This window comes from Pleurodeles waltl, chromosome 5 (genome assembly GCF_031143425.1).
Source record: "Pleurodeles waltl isolate 20211129_DDA chromosome 5, aPleWal1.hap1.20221129, whole genome shotgun sequence".
Classification (NCBI taxonomy): Eukaryota; Metazoa; Chordata; class Amphibia; order Caudata; family Salamandridae; genus Pleurodeles; species Pleurodeles waltl.
The window spans coordinates 69,860,605-69,878,820 of NC_090444.1; the positions used below are offsets into that span (position 1 = coordinate 69,860,605).

The 18,216-nt window shown below is 46.9% G+C and overlaps 1 long non-coding RNA gene across 1 annotated transcript in view; it reads left to right on the forward strand.

Moving 5' to 3' along the window:
• Positions 1-15,230: 15,230 nt before the first annotated feature.
• Positions 15,231-18,216, forward strand: part of LOC138297211 (uncharacterized) — a 72,645-nt gene continuing 69,659 nt past the window's right edge. The window contains exon 1 of the long non-coding RNA XR_011203934.1: positions 15,231-15,636. This is a non-coding gene — a long non-coding RNA (uncharacterized lncRNA). The remainder of the gene's footprint in view (positions 15,637-18,216) is intronic.

Here is an 18,216-nt window from a genome sequence, read left to right on the forward strand (position 1 = left end):
TATCGTACAGCACATCAGCAGTGCATCACTTCCAACCGGACAGCATGGCCTCAACGCAGCAGCGCATCACTACTGTGCAACACAACCTCAACATGGCAATGATTCACCTCAAACTGCAACACAACAGCAATGCATCACTATTGTACTGCACAGCAACGATGCATCACTAATCTACAACACATCAGCAGTGCATCACTATCGTACAGCACATCAGCAGTGCATCACTTCCAACCGGACAGCACAGCCTCAACGCAGCAGCGCATCACTACTGTGCAACACAACCTCAACATGGCAATGATTCACCTCAAACTGTGCAACTCAACAGCAATGCATCACTATCGTACTGCACAGCAACGATGCATCACTAATCTACAACACATCAGCAGTGCATCACTATCGTACAGCACATCAGCAGTGCATCACTTCCAACCAGACAGCACGGCCTCAACGCAGCAGCGCATCACTACTGTGCAACACAACCTCAACATGGCAATGATTCACCTCAAACTGTGCAACACAACAGCAATGCATCACTATCGTACTGCACAGCAACGATGCATCACTAATCTACAACACATCAGCAGTGCATCACTATCGTACAGCACATCAGCAGTGCATCACTTCCAACCTGACAGCATGGCCTCAACGCAGCAGCGCATCACTACTGTGCAACACAACCTCAACATGGCAATGATTCACCTCAAACTGTGCAACACAACAGCAATGCATCACTATCGTACTGCACAGCAACGATGCATCACTAATCTACAACACATCAGCAGTGCATCACTATCGTACAGCACATCAGCAGTGCATCACTTCCAACCTGACAGCATGGCCTCAACGCAGCAGCGCATCACTACTGTGCAACACAACCTCAACATGGCAATGATTCACCTCAAACTGTGCAACACAACAGCAATGCATCACTATCGTACTGCACAGCAACGATGCATCACTAATCTACAACACATCAGCAGTGCATCACTATCGTACAGCACATCAGCAGTGCATCACTTCCAACCGGACAGCACAGCCTCAACGCAGCAGCGCATCACTACTGTGCAACACAACCTCAACATGGCAATGATTCACCTCAAACTGTGCAACTCAACAGCAATGCATCACTATCGTACTGCACAGCAACGATGCATCACTAATCTACAACACATCAGCAGTGCATCACTATCGTACAGCACATCAGCAGTGCATCACTTCCAACCAGACAGCACGGCCTCAACGCAGCAGCGCATCACTACTGTGCAACACAACCTCAACATGGCAATGATTCACCTCAAACTGTGCAACACAACAGCAATGCATCACTATCGTACTGCACAGCAACGATGCATCACTAATCTACAACACATCAGCAGTGCATCACTATCGTACAGCACATCAGCAGTGCATCACTTCCAACCTGACAGCATGGCCTCAACGCAGCAGCGCATCACTACTGTGCAACACAACCTCAACATGGCAATGATTCACCTCAAACTGTGCAACACAACAGCAATGCATCACTATCGTACTGCACAGCAACGATGCATCACTAATCTACAACACATCAGCAGTGCATCACTATCGTACAGCACATCAGCAGTGCATCACTTCCAACCTGACAGCATGGCCTCAACGCAGCAGCGCATCACTACTGTGCAACACAACCTCAACATGGCAATGATTCACCTCAAACTGTGCAACACAACAGCAATGCATCACTATCGTACTGCACAGCAACGATGCATCACTAATCTACAACACATCAGCAGTGCATCACTATCGTACAGCACATCAGCAGTGCATCACTTCCAACCTGACAGCACGGCCTCAACGCAGCAGCGCATCACTACTGTGCAACACAACCTCAACATGGCAATGATTCACCTCAAACTGTGCAACTCAACAGCAATGCATCACTATCGTACTGCACAGCAACGATGCATCACTAATCTACAACACATCAGCAGTGCATCACTATCGTACAGCACATCAGCAGTGCATTACTTCCAACCGGACAGCACAGCCTCAACGCGCAGCGCATCACTACTGTGCAACACAACCTCAACATGGCAATGATTCACCTCAAACTGTGCAACTCAACAGCAATGCATCACTATTGTACTGCACAGCAACGATGCATCACTAATCTACAACACATCAGCAGTGCATCACTATCGTACAGCACATCAGCAGTGCATCACTTCCAACCAGACAGCACGGCCTCAACGCAGCAGCGCATCACTACTGTGCAACACAACCTCAACATGGCAATGATTCACCTCAAACTGTGCAACACAACAGCAATGCATCACTATTGTACTGCACAGCAACGATGCATCACTAATCTACAACACATCAGCAGTGCATCACTATCGTACAGCACATCAGCAGTGCATCACTTCCAACCTGACAGCACGGCCTCAACGCAGCAGCGCATCACTACTGTGCAACACAACCTCAACATGGCAATGATTCACCTCAAACTGTGCAACTCAACAGCAATGCATCACTATCGTACTGCACAGCAACGATGCATCACTAATCTACAACACATCAGCAGTGCATCACTATCGTACAGCACATCAGCAGTGCATCACTTCCAACCGGACAGCACAGCCTCAACGCGCAGCGCATCACTACTGTGCAACACAACCTCAACATGGCAATGATTCACCTCAAACTGTGCAACTCAACAGCAATGCATCACTATTGTACTGCACAGCAACGATGCATCACTAATCTACAACACATCAGCAGTGCATCACTATCGTACAGCACATCAGCAGTGCATCACTTCCAACCAGACAGCACGGCCTCAACGCAGCACTGTGCAACACAACCTCAACATGGCAATGATTCACCTCAAACTGTGCAACACAACAGCAATGCATCACTATTGTACTGCACAGCAACGATGCATCACTAATCTACAACACATCAGCAGTGCATCACTATCGTACAGCACATCAGCAGTGCATCACTTCCAACCTGACAGCACGGCCTCAACGCAGCAGCGCATCACTACTGTGCAACACAACCTCAACATGGCAATGATTCACCTCAAACTGTGCAACACAACAGCAATGCATCACTATTGTACTGCACAGCAACGATGCATCACTAATCTACAACACATCAGCAGTGCATCACTATCGTACAGCACATCAGCAGTGCATCACTTCCAACCTGACAGCACGGCCTCAACGCAGCAGCGCATCACTACTGTGCAACACAACCTCAACATGGCAATGATTCACCTCAAACTGTGCAACACAACAGCAATGCATCACTATTGTACTGCACAGCAACGATGCATCACTAATCTACAACACATCAGCAGTGCATCACTATCGTACAGCACATCAGCAGTGCATCACTTCCAACCAGACAGCACGGCCTCAACGCAGCAGCGCATCACTACTGTGCAATACAACCTCAACATGGCAATGATTCACCTCAAACTGTGCAACACAACAGCAATGCATCACTATTGTACTGCACAGCAACGATGCATCACTAATCTACAACACATCAGCAGTGCATCACTATCGTACAGCACATCAGCAGTGCATCACTTCCAACCGGACAGCACAGCCTCAACGCGCAGCGCATCACTACTGTGCAACACAACCTCAACATGGCAATGATTCACCTCAAACTGTGCAACTCAACAGCAATGCATCACTATTGTACTGCACAGCAACGATGCATCACTAATCTACAACACATCAGCAGTGCATCACTATCGTACAGCACATCAGCAGTGCATCACTTCCAACCAGACAGCACGGCCTCAACGCAGCAGCGCATCACTACTGTGCAACACAACCTCAACATGGCAATGATTCACCTCAAACTGTGCAACACAACAGCAATGCATCACTATTGTACTGCACAGCAACGATGCATCACTAATCTACAACACATCAGCAGTGCATCACTATCGTACAGCACATCAGCAGTGCATCACTTCCAACCAGACAGCACGGCCTCAACGCAGCAGCGCATCACTACTGTGCAACACAACCTCAACATGGCAATGATTCACCTCAAACTGTGCAACACAACACAACAGCAATGCATCACTATTGTACTGCACAGCAACGATGCATCACTAATCTACAACACATCAGCAGTGCATCACTATCGTACAGCACATCAGCAGTGCATCACTTCCAACCGGACAGCACAGCCTCAACGCGCAGCGCATCACTACTGTGCAACACAACCTCAACATGGCAATGATTCACCTCAAACTGTGCAACTCAACAGCAATGCATCACTATCGTACTGCACAGCAACGATGCATCACTAATCTACAACACATCAGCAGTGCATCACTATCGTACAGCACATCAGCAGTGCATCACTTCCAACCAGACAGCACAGCCTCAACGCGCAGCGCATCACTACTGTGCAACACAACCTCAACATGGCAATGATTCACCTCAAACTGTGCAACTCAACAGCAATGCATCACTATTGTACTGCACAGCAACGATGCATCACTAATCTACAACACATCAGCAGTGCATCACTATCGTACAGCACATCAGCAGTGCATCACTTCCAACCAGACAGCACGGCCTCAACGCAGCAGCGCATCACTACTGTGCAACACAACCTCAACATGGCAATGATTCACCTCAAACTGTGCAACACAACACAACAGCAATGCATCACTATTGTACTGCACAGCAACGATGCATCACTAATCTACAACACATCAGCAGTGCATCACTATCGTACAGCACATCAGCAGTGCATCACTTCCAACCGGACAGCACAGCCTCAACGCGCAGCGCATCACTACTGTGCAACACAACCTCAACATGGCAATGATTCACCTCAAACTGTGCAACTCAACAGCAATGCATCACTATTGTACTGCACAGCAACGATGCATCACTAATCTACAACACATCAGCAGTGCATCACTATCGTACAGCACATCAGCAGTGCATCACTATCGTACAGCACATCAGCAGTGCATCACTTCCAACCAGACAGCACGGCCTCAACGCAGCAGCGCATCACTACTGTGCAACACAACCTCAACATGGCAATGATTCACCTCAAACTGTGCAACACAACAGCAATGCATCACTATTGTACTGCACAGCAACGATGCATCACTAATCTACAACACATCAGCAGTGCATCACTATCGTACAGCACATCAGCAGTGCATCACTTCCAACCAGACAGCACGGCCTCAACGCAGCAGCGCATCACTACTGTGCAACACAACCTCAACATGGCAATGATTCACCTCAAACTGTGCAACACAACACAACAGCAATGCATCACTATTGTACTGCACAGCAATGATGCATCACTAATCTACAACACATCAGCAGTGCAACACTATCGTACAGCACATCAGCAGTGCATCACTTCCAACCAGACAGCACGGCCTCAACGCAGCAGCGCATCACTACTGTGCAACACAACCTCAACATGGCAATGATTCACCTCAAACTGTGCAACACAACAGCAATGCATCACTATTGTACTGCACAGCAACGATGCATCACTAATCTACAACACATCAGCAGTGCATCACTATCGTACAGCACATCAGCAGTGCATCACTTCCAACCAGACAGCACGGCCTCAACGCAGCAGCGCATCACTACTGTGCAACACAACCTCAACATGGCAATGATTCACCTCAAACTGTGCAACACAACAGCAATGCATCACTATTGTACTGCACAGCAACGATGCATCACTAATCTACAACACATCAGCAGTGCATCACTATCGTACAGCACATCAGCAGTGCATCACTTCCAACCGGACAGCACGGCCTCAACGCAGCAGCGCATCACTACTGTGCAACACAACCTCAACATGGCAATGATTCACCTCAAACTGTGCAACTCAACAGCAATGCATCACTATCGTACTGCACAGCAACGATGCATCACTAATCTACAACACATCAGCAGTGCATCACTATCGTACAGCACATCAGCAGTGCATCACTTCCAACCGGACAGCACAGCCTCAACGCAGCAGCGCATCACTACTGTGCAACACAACCTCAACATGGCAATGATTCACCTCAAACTGCAACACAACAGCAATGCATCACTATTGTACTGCACAGCAACGATGCATCACTAATCTACAACACATCAGCAGTGCATCACTATCGTACAGCACATCAGCAGTGCATCACTTCCAACCGGACAGCACGGCCTCAACGCAGCAGCGCATCACTACTGTGCAACACAACCTCAACATGGCAATGATTCACCTCAAACTGTGCAACACAACACAACAGCAATGCATCACTATTGTACTGCACAGCAACGATGCATCACTAATCTACAACACATCAGCAGTGCATCACTATCGTACAGCACATCAGCAGTGCATCACTTCCAACCGGACAGCACGGCCTCAACGCAGCAGCGCATCACTACTGTGCAACACAACCTCAACATGGCAATGATTCACCTCAAACTGTGCAACTCAACAGCAATGCATCACTATCGTACTGCACAGCAACGATGCATCACTAATCTACAACACATCAGCAGTGCATCACTATCGTACAGCACATCAGCAGTGCATCACTTCCAACCGGACAGCACAGCCTCAACGCAGCAGCGCATCACTACTGTGCAACACAACCTCAACATGGCAATGATTCACCTCAAACTGCAACACAACAGCAATGCATCACTATTGTACTGCACAGCAACGATGCATCACTAATCTACAACACATCAGCAGTGCATCACTATCGTACAGCACATCAGCAGTGCATCACTTCCAACCGGACAGCACGGCCTCAACGCAGCAGCGCATCACTACTGTGCAACACAACCTCAACATGGCAATGATTCACCTCAAACTGTGCAACACAACAGCAATGCATCACTATCGTACTGCACAGCAACGATGCATCACTAATCTACAACACATCATCAGTGCATCACTTCCAGCCGTACAGCAAAGCCTCCACACATCAGCAGTGCATCACTTCCAACCGGACAGCACAACCTCAGCGCAGCAGCAGAGCATCACTACTGTGCAACACAACCTCAACATAGCAGCAATGAATCACCTCAAACTGTACAACACAACAGCAATGCGTCACTATCGTACTATCATCATCAGTGCATCACTTCCAGCCGTACAGCAAAGCCTCCACACAACAGCAGTACATCACTCCAAAATGTAGAGCAGAACTTCAACTTGGCAGCGATGCATCACATCCAACCAGTCAGCACAGCCTTAATGCAACAGCAGTGCATCACTACTGTGCAACACAACTTAGACAGTGCAGCAATGAATTACCTCAAACTGTACAACACAACAGCAATGCATCACTCTATTGTACTGCACAGGAACGATGCATCACTAATCTACAACACAGCAGCAATGCATCACTTCCAGCCGTACAGCACAGCCTCCACACAGCAGCAGTGCATCACTACTGTGCAACACAACTTAGACATAGCAGCAATAAATCACCTCAAACTGCACAACATAGCAGCAATGCTTCACTTCCAAACGTACAGCACAGCCTCCACACAGCCTCAGTGCATCACTACTGTGCAACACAACTTAAACATAGCAGCAATAAATCACCTCAAACTGTGCAACACAACAGCAATGCATCACTATCGTACTGCACAACAACGATGCATCACTAATCTACAACACATCAGCAGTGCATCACTATTGTACTGCACATCATCACTGCATCACTTACAATCGGACAGCACAGCGTCAACGCAGCAGCGCATCACTACTGTGCAACACAACCTCAACATAGCAGCAATGAATCACCTCAAGCTGTACAACACAACAGCAATGCATCACTATCGTACTGCACATCATCAGTGCATCACTTCCAGCCGTACAGCAAAGCCTCCACATAGCAGCAGTGCATCACTCCAAAATGTAGAGCAGAACTTCAACTTGGCAGCGATGCATCACATCCAACCAGTCAGCACAACCTTAATGCAACAGCAGTGCATCACTACTGTGCAACACAACTTAGTGCAGCAATGAATTACCTCAAACTGTACAACACAACAGCAATGCATCACTCTATTGTACTGCACAGGAACGATGCATCACTAATCTACAACACATCAGCAGTCCATCACTATTGTACTGCACATCATCAGTGCATCACTTCCAACCGGACAGCACAACCTCAATGCAGCAGCAGCGCATCACTACTGTGCAACACAACCTCAACATGGCAATGATTCACCTCAAACTGTGCAACACAACAGTAATGCATCACTATCGTACTGCACAACAACGATGCATCACTAATCTACAACACATCAGCAGTGCATCACAATTGTACTGCACATCATCAGTGCATCACTTCCAGCCGTACAGCAAAGCCTCCACACAGCAGCAGTACATCACTCCAAAATGTAGAGCAGAACTTCAACTTGGCAACGATGCATCACATCCAACCAGTCAGCACAGCCTTAATGCAACAGCAGTGCATCACTACTGTGCAACACAATTTAGACAGTGCAGCAATGAATTACCTCAAACTGTACAACACAACAGCAATGCATCACTCTATTGTACTGCACAGGAACGATGCATCACTAATCTACAACACAGCATCAATGCATCACTTCCAGCCATACAGCACAGCCTCCACACAGCAGCAGTGCATCACTAACGTGCAACACAACTTAGACATAGCAGCAATAAATCACCTCAAACTGCACAACATAGCAGCAATGCTTCACTTCCAACTGTATAGCACAGCCTCCACAAGCCACAGTGCATCACTGCTGTGCAACACAACTTAAACATAGCAGCAATAAATCACCTCAAACTGTACAACATACCCCATTGTATCACTCTATTGTACTGCATATCAGCAGTGCATCATTTCCAACGTACAGCACAACTTCAACTTGGCAGCAATGCAATAACTACCAACTGGACAGCGCAGTCTCAATGCAGCAGCAATGCATCACTACTGTGCAACAAACCTTAAGCATAGCAGCAATGAATCACCTCAAACTGTACAACTTAACAGCAACGCATCACTCTATTGTACTGCACATCAGCAGTGCATCACTTCAAACCATACAGCAGAACCTAAACTTGGCAGGAATGCATCACTCCAGACCATACAGTACAGTCTCAACACAGGAGCATTACATCACTACTATGCAACGCAACTTAAACATAGCAGCAATGAATCACTTCAAACTGTACAACATAACAGCAATGCATCACTTTATTGTAATGCACATCAGCGCTGCATCACTTCAAACCGTACAGCAAAACTTCAACTTGGCAGCAATGCATCACTCCAAACCATATATCACAGCAGCAGTGAATCACTGTACTGTACAACACAACTTAAACAGCAGCAATAAATCACCTCAAACTGTACAATGTAAGAGTAATGTATCACTCTATTGTACTGCACATCAGCAGTGCATCACTTCAAACTGTACAGCAGAACTTCAACTTGCCAGTAATGCATCACTCCACACCATGCAGCACAGCATCAATGAAGCAGCAGCGCACCACTCTACTGTACAACACAACTTGAGTATAGCAGCAATAAATCACCCCAAACTGAACACATAAGAGCAATGCATCCCTCTATTGTACTGCACATCAGCAGTGCAGCACTATTCTACTGCACAGCAGCTTCAATTCAGACAGAAGCAAAGCACTGGTCCACACCATGCAGCATAGTTACCACACAGTACACCACATCTTCAATGCATCACTCAAGAAACAACCACAGTTTCAACATTAACACTAGCAATGCATCACTACTATACAACAAAGATTTAAAACTGCAGCAGCAAACGTTTCCTCGACCTACTTATTGTAGCTGCAGCTTTGTCAAAAGAATTGTAACCATTTGACAGCAAGCTTCCTTCATGCATGGCACAGGTGGCTCTGCTGCTCGCCTATGGACGCAGCTTTCAGGAGGACCTGCACAAGTAGGATTCCAAAAGCCTAATCATTTATCTGCCTGGCCCGTTAGAAAAAAGTTGGTTAAAACAGTGAAGTGTGGCACATTTTAACTTTTGAACTCTAAACCTGGAACCACAAATAAACAAATCACTTAAAAAGTATGAGAGATTTTCTAAATGGCGGGCAACCAGATGTACAATTGCAAGAAGCAAAAGAACACAGAAGTTTCTTTACAAAAACTATTTCCCCAAGAGTTAATGATCCTTCCAGAAAAGCAAAATGTAAAGCAATTGTAGGAGGCTGGCTCATTTTATGATGTTCACCTATGATGTAGCACCCTATACGGAGTCCACGCAACCCTTAGTGTTAGTGAATAGGTGTCCAGATAGCAGAAGCTCTCTTACCAGTAGCTGAGGCGAGTAGTTAAAACTAATCCAGGAGGAATGTAAAGCACTTGCAATACCACAGTAGTTAGACAATAACTTAGTCACATGAAAGAACCATACAAGTGTTGCAAAAATAAAACATATTTTATTACAGCAATACTACCACACTGCCATTGGTGTACCTCCCTTTGGAGATGCTACATACAATTATACACATAAAATAACCACAAAAATAGCAAAGAAATATACAGGGCCCTAGGGGAGGGCCAAACCATATACTAAAAAAGTGGAATGTGAAAGTGGGACCCAACGGTCAGTGTGATGTGGTTAGTTAGGGGCTGGGGCCAATTAGAACTACCAGCGGTAAGTACAGCAGGTGACCCCAGCAACCAAGAGTAAGTCAGTTACCCACCCATTTGCCCCATGGACTAATACAGGAACAGGGGTGTGGAATTTATTAAAATATCTACTTGTCCAGGGGACAGGTTGCTTCTCAAATCTACTTGTCCTGTAAAAAGATCTACTTGTACCTTTGGTGCCATGTAGTGTGGCGACAAATTATGGCAGCAATTAATAGCCTCTCTGATTATGCCAGGGCTACTACCATAGTAGGGCTTGAATACTTGGAGTTTCAATCCCTACTGTAGCAATTTCCTTATTTTGCCACCTTTCTGCAGATCTGCATACTGGGGCTGGAGGAAGCAGTAAGCAATAGTTCCAGGGCAGGAATGCCTTTGAGTCTGCAAACCTACTAACCTGCATGTTTTAAAGATTTTTACCAGCTTCTCTCTAATATTTTCCCATAATAAGAAAGGTTGGACATTTACTCCTGACAATGGCAGAATTAGAACTTCTTCCAGGGTTGGGAAGAAAGTGGCTGGAGGGAAAATGAACTTGCAAATGCTCAATAGATTTTCACATGAGCAAATCTACACATCGTATTTACCCATGCTAAAATACAGTTCACAAATATTTTATAGGGGTACGACATATACCATGGGTGCACTTTTGTGACTTTCTTTAAGAATTTGGGGCCACAAGTAGGTAGGTTCAGATTTGTGACCTGCAAATTGCGAGTCGCAAATCCGAATGTAGGATGGTGTCCTTGACACCATCTGTGATTCGCAAGGGCTTCGCAAATGCCCACATCATGAATAATCATGAGGTGGGTCGCAATTTGCGACCCCCTCGCGAATGGTGGCCTGCTGGAGACAGCAGACCACCATGTCTGTGACTGCTTTTCAATAAAGCAATTTTTTTTGGGTTTTTTTGTAATGCAGCCCGTTTTCCTTAAAGGAAAACGAGATGCATAACAAAAGCGAAAAATGAAACGTTTTTGTTTCATTTTTTCAGAGCAGGCAGTGGTCCGCAGGACCACTGCCTGCTCTGAAAAAATGTTTACAGTGACATTCACAATGGGGGGGAAGGGGTCCCATGGGGATCCCTTCCCTTTTGCGAAAGTGTTAGCACCCATTTGAAATGGGTGCAAACTGCGATTGGTTTGCACCCGCGTTCGCGGTCACAAAACAATCCTACATTGCACTGCGAGTTGCAATTAGGAAGGGAACACCCCTTACTAATTGCGAGTCGCAAACCCGTTTTGTGATTCGGTAACCAGGTTACTGAATCGCAAAACTGGGTTTGTGCATCACAATGTGCTTTTTGCACGTCGCAAACAGCGAAAGTCGCTGTTTGCGACATGCAAAAAGCTACCTACATGTGGGTCTTGGTCCCTAATTAGGTCTGGTGTTAACAAAGACATTTTGTTTTTATTAAACTTCTATTTCTCTCTCTTTCGGCTGGCTGGCTTTACTGTGAGTGATCGCATTCTGCTCTTCCACAAGGAGCATATTGCCACACAAAGTAGTTTTGTTCAGTGTCAGGAACTACAGTGGCAATCAGTGACGTAACGAAACTGGAGGGTGCCCCTTTGCAAAGAACATGGAGGAGCCCCCTCTCCAGACTCACTCAGGGCAGGTACTGAAGGGGCCCCCTGGAGGGCGGCTGCGGGGCCTTTGTTATGCCGCTGGTGGCAACGTGTGCTTTAAGAGTTCAAAAACTTTTTGGGGGGGTTTTGCCAATGTTTGTTACAATGTTGAGGGCCTGGTAGCTCCCACAACAATAAAGTGTTACAAAAGCCATGTCAAAACAAGATACGCATTGATGAAACTAAAAGACTTATAAAAATATGTCAGATCAGTTGGCTTTGTCAGTGTTTGTTTATTTTCATGCTTCCCATAATCGTGTTGAAAATGGTTACACTGATTTTCCATTAGAAATATTTTTGGGAAATACTAGCATGCATCAACACATTTTACTAAATGACACTTCATTTGCATATAATCAGAGAGCATTCTGGGAGCATTATACTTAGCCTCTTAGCCTAAACTTTTCAAACATTTGTGTACATGTTTTTTTTTTTTGTACTGGAACCAACGTCAGTAGTGAAGTGTGACCTTAAAACATTTATTTGCAGCACGCACCCTAATAATGAAGGCTTTCAAATAATGAACCATAAATACAAGTTCAAACAGCACTATCTTTTGGAAACACATTACCTCAACTGCAGAGAGTTCCACTCTCTGTAAACAGGCAGCCAAAGGGTTTGTGCTGCAGGGGGTTGGGCCTACTTGTCCCAAGGACAAAGTAAACATAAAAACTTGTTGCCCTTGACCCCAAACAAGATGTCCCGGGCGTCAGGGACACAGCTGCAGAGGGGAGAAGATACTCTTTCTGAAGATTGGATGCCTGGACTTGTCCAGCTGCTGTCACGACCCCAGGAATAGGCCAGTGGAACCCAAGGACAGAATCCAGATGTGGAGGACCTGCAAAGGGAGGAGACAGGGTCCAGGAGTTGATGAAGGTCCCAAAAGTTGCCTACAAGCTGTCCCTTGGCGGTCGTCAGAATGCAGCAGGGTAAGTGACTAGCCAGGTTACCAACAAGCACTGACAAGTGTGAAAGTAATAAGATGAAAAGTTTGCAAAGTTGTGGGGACCAGCATGGTTTAGGAGACTCTACCCAGGAGGGGGAGTCAGAGCTGGCCCTCAACACACAGGAAGGCCAGCAGAAGTCAATGGAGTCCCCACGAGTGACCCACAGACGCTGGACACAGGGAGTCACAAGGAGGCATTACCAGCCCAGCAAAACAGAAGTCCCACATCGCAGGAGGAGTTGCAGGAGTGGAGCTGATAGTCAGTTTGCAGAGTGGTGGAGGCTTGGGCTACTTGAAGGCTGAAGATCTCCTAGAGAAAGAGTCACCAAGCCTTGTCAAGTGCAGCAGTTGCAGTGAACAGGGGAGCCATCCAATGGCAGAAGCAAGGGCCCCCAGTCTCCCAACTTGAATCGAAGACAGGTAGGATACAGAGGAGGCCATAGACTCACCACCTGTGTTGCAGAATCTTCGGATGTCCAGAGACAGCAGACCCCACCAACCGGTCGACGATGCCTTGACGTGCCTGTGGATGCAGGGGAGTGACTTTTTCACTCCAAGGGAGATTCCTTCTTGCTACCTGTTAGAAACAGAGCCCTTGTGACCCGGGGAGGATGCACAGCCTCGAATGCTGCAGAATTCTTGCAGGACCCGGAGAAATAATGTTTTAGTAGAAGACTTCCCACCATAAGCAGATTTGTTCAGTTCCAGGCGAAGACCAGCAGCAGTTCCAGAGGCCAGGGGCAGAAGATGTCTTGCAGAGAGTTCCTTGTAGAGTCTTGCTCAATGAATCTGAGGACCTACCCACAAGGGAGCCCTTACGTAACTCTAAAAGGGGGTGGGTCACTCTCTGCAGTGACCTACCTATCAGAGGGGATCAGGGACATCACCTGCCTGCCCTAACCAACCAGCTGTTCCCAGGGACCTCTGCTCATCTTATTTTCAAGATGGCAGAATCAAGTGGGCATGTGGCAGAGCTCTGGGCACCTCCCTAGGGGAGGAGCTGGACAGGGGGGTGGTCACACCCCCTGTCCTATGTGTAGTTTTGCACCAGAGCAGGAACCAGGGGCTCCTGAACTGGTGCAAAACAGATTATGTAAGGAGTGCCCCAGATGTACCCTTCAAAGTCCGGTGTTGCTCAGAGGCCCCCACGCCCCAACCCTTAGACATCTAATACACAGGGAGAGGTGGTCACATCTCTCCCTTGCAGTAAATCCTTTGTTGTGTTACTCCACCCTGAGCTTGGCTTATCAGCAGGAGGGCAGAACAGTGTCTGGGGTCAGCAACAGTGTGGACTGTCAGCTGAACCCAGTAAGGCTGCATAGGCAGAACTGGGGAATCCCGTGGCCTAGGGCAGTGGTTCCCAACCTTTTGACTTCTGTGGACCCCCACTTTATCATTACTGGAACTCGGGGACCCCCACTGAATCATTATTGGAATCCAGGGACCCCCCAACGAGTCATTACTAAAAGTTGGGGACCTAATCTTTTATTATTTAATTTTCTAAGCAGTCGCAGACCCCCTGTGGAGACTCTGCGGACCCCCAGGGGTCGTTGGACCACAGGTTGGGAGCCACTGCCATATGAAACCCCAGAGTACATGGTATCATGCAACTTACACTGGAATCGGCGTAGTTGCATGATTCCAACATGTTTGATACCAAACATTCTTAGGTTCGAAGTAGTCATTATGTAGTTGGACCACTTGACTTGACCAGTATCCACTACAGACTTTAAGGTGGCTTCCTCACACTTACAGAGTCCAGGAATTGGCCTGGGGTCTGTAGGGATACCCTGCTCACGCAGTGATACCCTCACACTTAAAGACATGCATCCTGCCCTTGGGCTGAAGGGGTGACTTGTGGGGTCTAAGAGCAGTGGTTAGGTTTGGCAGTGAAAGGGTGCATGCACCATTTCACACAGGCTGCAATGGCAGGCGTGAAGTCACCATTTGCTAGGGCCTCTATGGGTGGCGTAATACATGCTGCATCCCATAGGGGACCCCTAGTGTACCAAAGCCCTGGAATATATGGAGAATCCTGTTGTGGGTGTATATAAGGGATTTTATTTCTGTCAATTATAAGTAGGAACAAAGAGTAATTATGCGATTCTGTAGTTAAATATAAGGATACTTCTTTTATTGTTGTTACACATTTATCCAATTTGCTTTCTTATCTTTCTTTGATCCTTTTTGTCCTCCCTCTCTTCATTTATTCTGATTATTTCTTCTGTTCTTGTCATCTTCTCTTCAAGCAAGTACTTTTTTTGATGTTTGTTACTTCCTCCTCTTCTCTTGTGTAGGTATCTCTGGTCTTAGGCACCGTTCCCGAAAACATGGAGGTCAGAGGAAAAAAAGAAGAAAAAAATATGGAGTAGGTAAGTATGTCTTCTCTTCCCAGGATAGACTATTCACACCTGGTGGGAAGGGCAGGGGGAGAGTGGGACTGGTGAGGTTTGTGACTACAAATCTATTTTCTAGTCTGCTTTTCTGAGTCCAAGTGTTCTTGGTGAATATTAGGGTGGTGAAAGGTTGGAAAAGATAATAAATAAAACAACAGTCCAGTCTCTTATAATATTTGTATATCTTCTGTTTCTCTTTTCCCCTCTTCCCCTCCCTTGTATTTTTAATGTTGGTACACAATTGTGGCAAGAACTCCCATACATGAAACAGCCATGACCCTCCTGGGACGTGGCGGGTGATCGCGTCCTTCTCCTGGGTCCACTCGACTCCGGCGGGGAAATTTGGTTCCCCAGTCTCCTCCGGCTCTCCTCTCATCGTGTCCCTCGGTTGGACTGGGCAACTCCTCTTCTCACTCGGCGCGTCCTTTCGTTCCCCGTCTTCCTCTCGCTCTCCTATCACTGCGTCTCTCTATTGGACCGGGCAACTCCACTCCTCACTCTACGCGTCTTGTCGTTTACCGTCTTCCTCTCCGGTCGGATCTTCTGGCGTCTTTCACCTTTTTCCCTCCTCCAGTCCTGCGTCGACACCCTCTTCTTCCGGGTTAAGGTGTTCTAGAGGGCAGACATTGATCTTCATGGCTCCCCTGCAGTACTCGTTTGCCGGCCCCACTCTGTACGTGGGACTGTCTGTAACAGCCACTCTGTTACAGGTCCATATGCATTGACATGGTTACCCCCAAGTCTATGTTCTATTGAAAAGTCCATCCCCTGTAGGGGAATGAACCACTTCAAAAGTTTGGGATTCTCACCTTTCAATTGCTTGAGCCAGAGGAGGGGCTTGTGGTCTGTCTGAACAACTAAGTGAGTGCCAAAAAGGTATGGCCCAGACCACAGCAAAGGCTACCCTCTCAACGGCTGGCCAACGCTTTTCTCTGGGGGTTGATCCTGGCCCTCTTCATTTAGTTGTGAGAGTACTACTCCTATTCCTACTTCAGAAGCTTCAGTCTGGACAATGAATTGTTTGGAATAGTATGGGCGTTTGATAATTGGAGTTGAGCACATGGCCTTTGTCAGGATACCAAAGGCCTCTTGACAGTTAGCTGTCCACAATAACTTTTTGGGCATTTTGTTAGAGGTAAGATCATTCAAGGGGGCCACAATAGAGCTATAACCTTTTACAAATCTTCTATAGTACCCAGTCAGGCCTAGAAACGCTCTGACCTGGGTCTGGGTAGTTGGAGCAACCAAATCAACCATGCTTTGGATTTTGCACTGAAGGAGCTGAACTTGGCCTCTACCTACCAAGTGACCCAAGTAAATCACTTTGCTCTACCCTAACTGGCATTTTGTCACCTTGATAGTGGGGCCTGCCTTTTTCGAGGCCTCAAGCACAAGTACACTCCTGAGGTGGACCAGATGATCCTGCCAGGCGGAGCTAAAGACAAAAATATCATCTAGAGATGCTGCACTAAAGTTGTCCTGGCGTGCCAGAATTTGATTCATCAACCTCTGGAATGTGGCAGGTGCATTTTCCTACCCAAAGGGTATCACAGTAAAGTGAAGGTGCTCACCAGGAGTAGAAAATGCGGTCTTAGGCTTGGCAGCATCAGTCAACTTGATCTGCCAATAGTCTGCTGTCAGGTCAAATGTGCTGAGATATTTGGCTGAGCCAGAATATCAATCAGCTCATCTGCCATAAAATTGGATGGGCATCAGTCTTAGTGACTGCAGGAGGCCTCTGTAGTCCACAAAAAAACTCATCTCTCTCTGTCTACCCTGGGCTAGCCCAAGGGCTATCTGAAGGCGTAATTACCTCCAAATCCAGCATCTTTTGGACTTCTGCCCTGATGCAATCTCTGACATGGTCAGCCTGCCTGTAATGTTACTTTTTACAGGTAGACTATCACCTGTGTCCACATCATGGCTACACCTGATGGTTTGACCAGTGGTCAAGGAGAAGAGTTCTGAGAACTTGTCTGCAGTAAGCTTGTTGCTGTTTAGGGAGGTAGTCTGGAAAGACTATTCCATCTACTGAACCATCAACAGGGTTGTGGGAGAGAAGGTCAGGTATTGGGTCACTCACTTCTTCCAGCCCCTCATCAATGGCCATGAGCAAGCTCATGTCAGCCCTGTCATAATAAGGCTTTAGGCGATTCACATGAAGCACCCTGTGGGGGCTTCTGGGAGTGCCTAGGTCAACCAGGTCAGTGGCCTCACCTTTTTTGCTCTATGATTGTGTGAGGGCCACTCCACTTGTCTTGGAGTGCTCTTAGGGCCACAGGCTCTAAGACCCACATCTTCTGTCCTGGCTATTAAATACTCAGTACAGCCTTTTGGTCATGTCATACCTTTTGAAGCTCTTGGCTGGCCTCAAGGCTTTTGGGAGCCTTCTTCATGTCCTCTACCATGCGTGAACGCAGGCCTAGCACATAGTCAACTATGTTTTGCTTAGGGGGTTTGAGAGGTTGCTCCCATCTCTCCTCTACAAGAGCAGGTGTACCCCTAACTGGATGTCCAAACAGAAGTTCAAATGGATTGTAGCCCACTCCCTTCTGA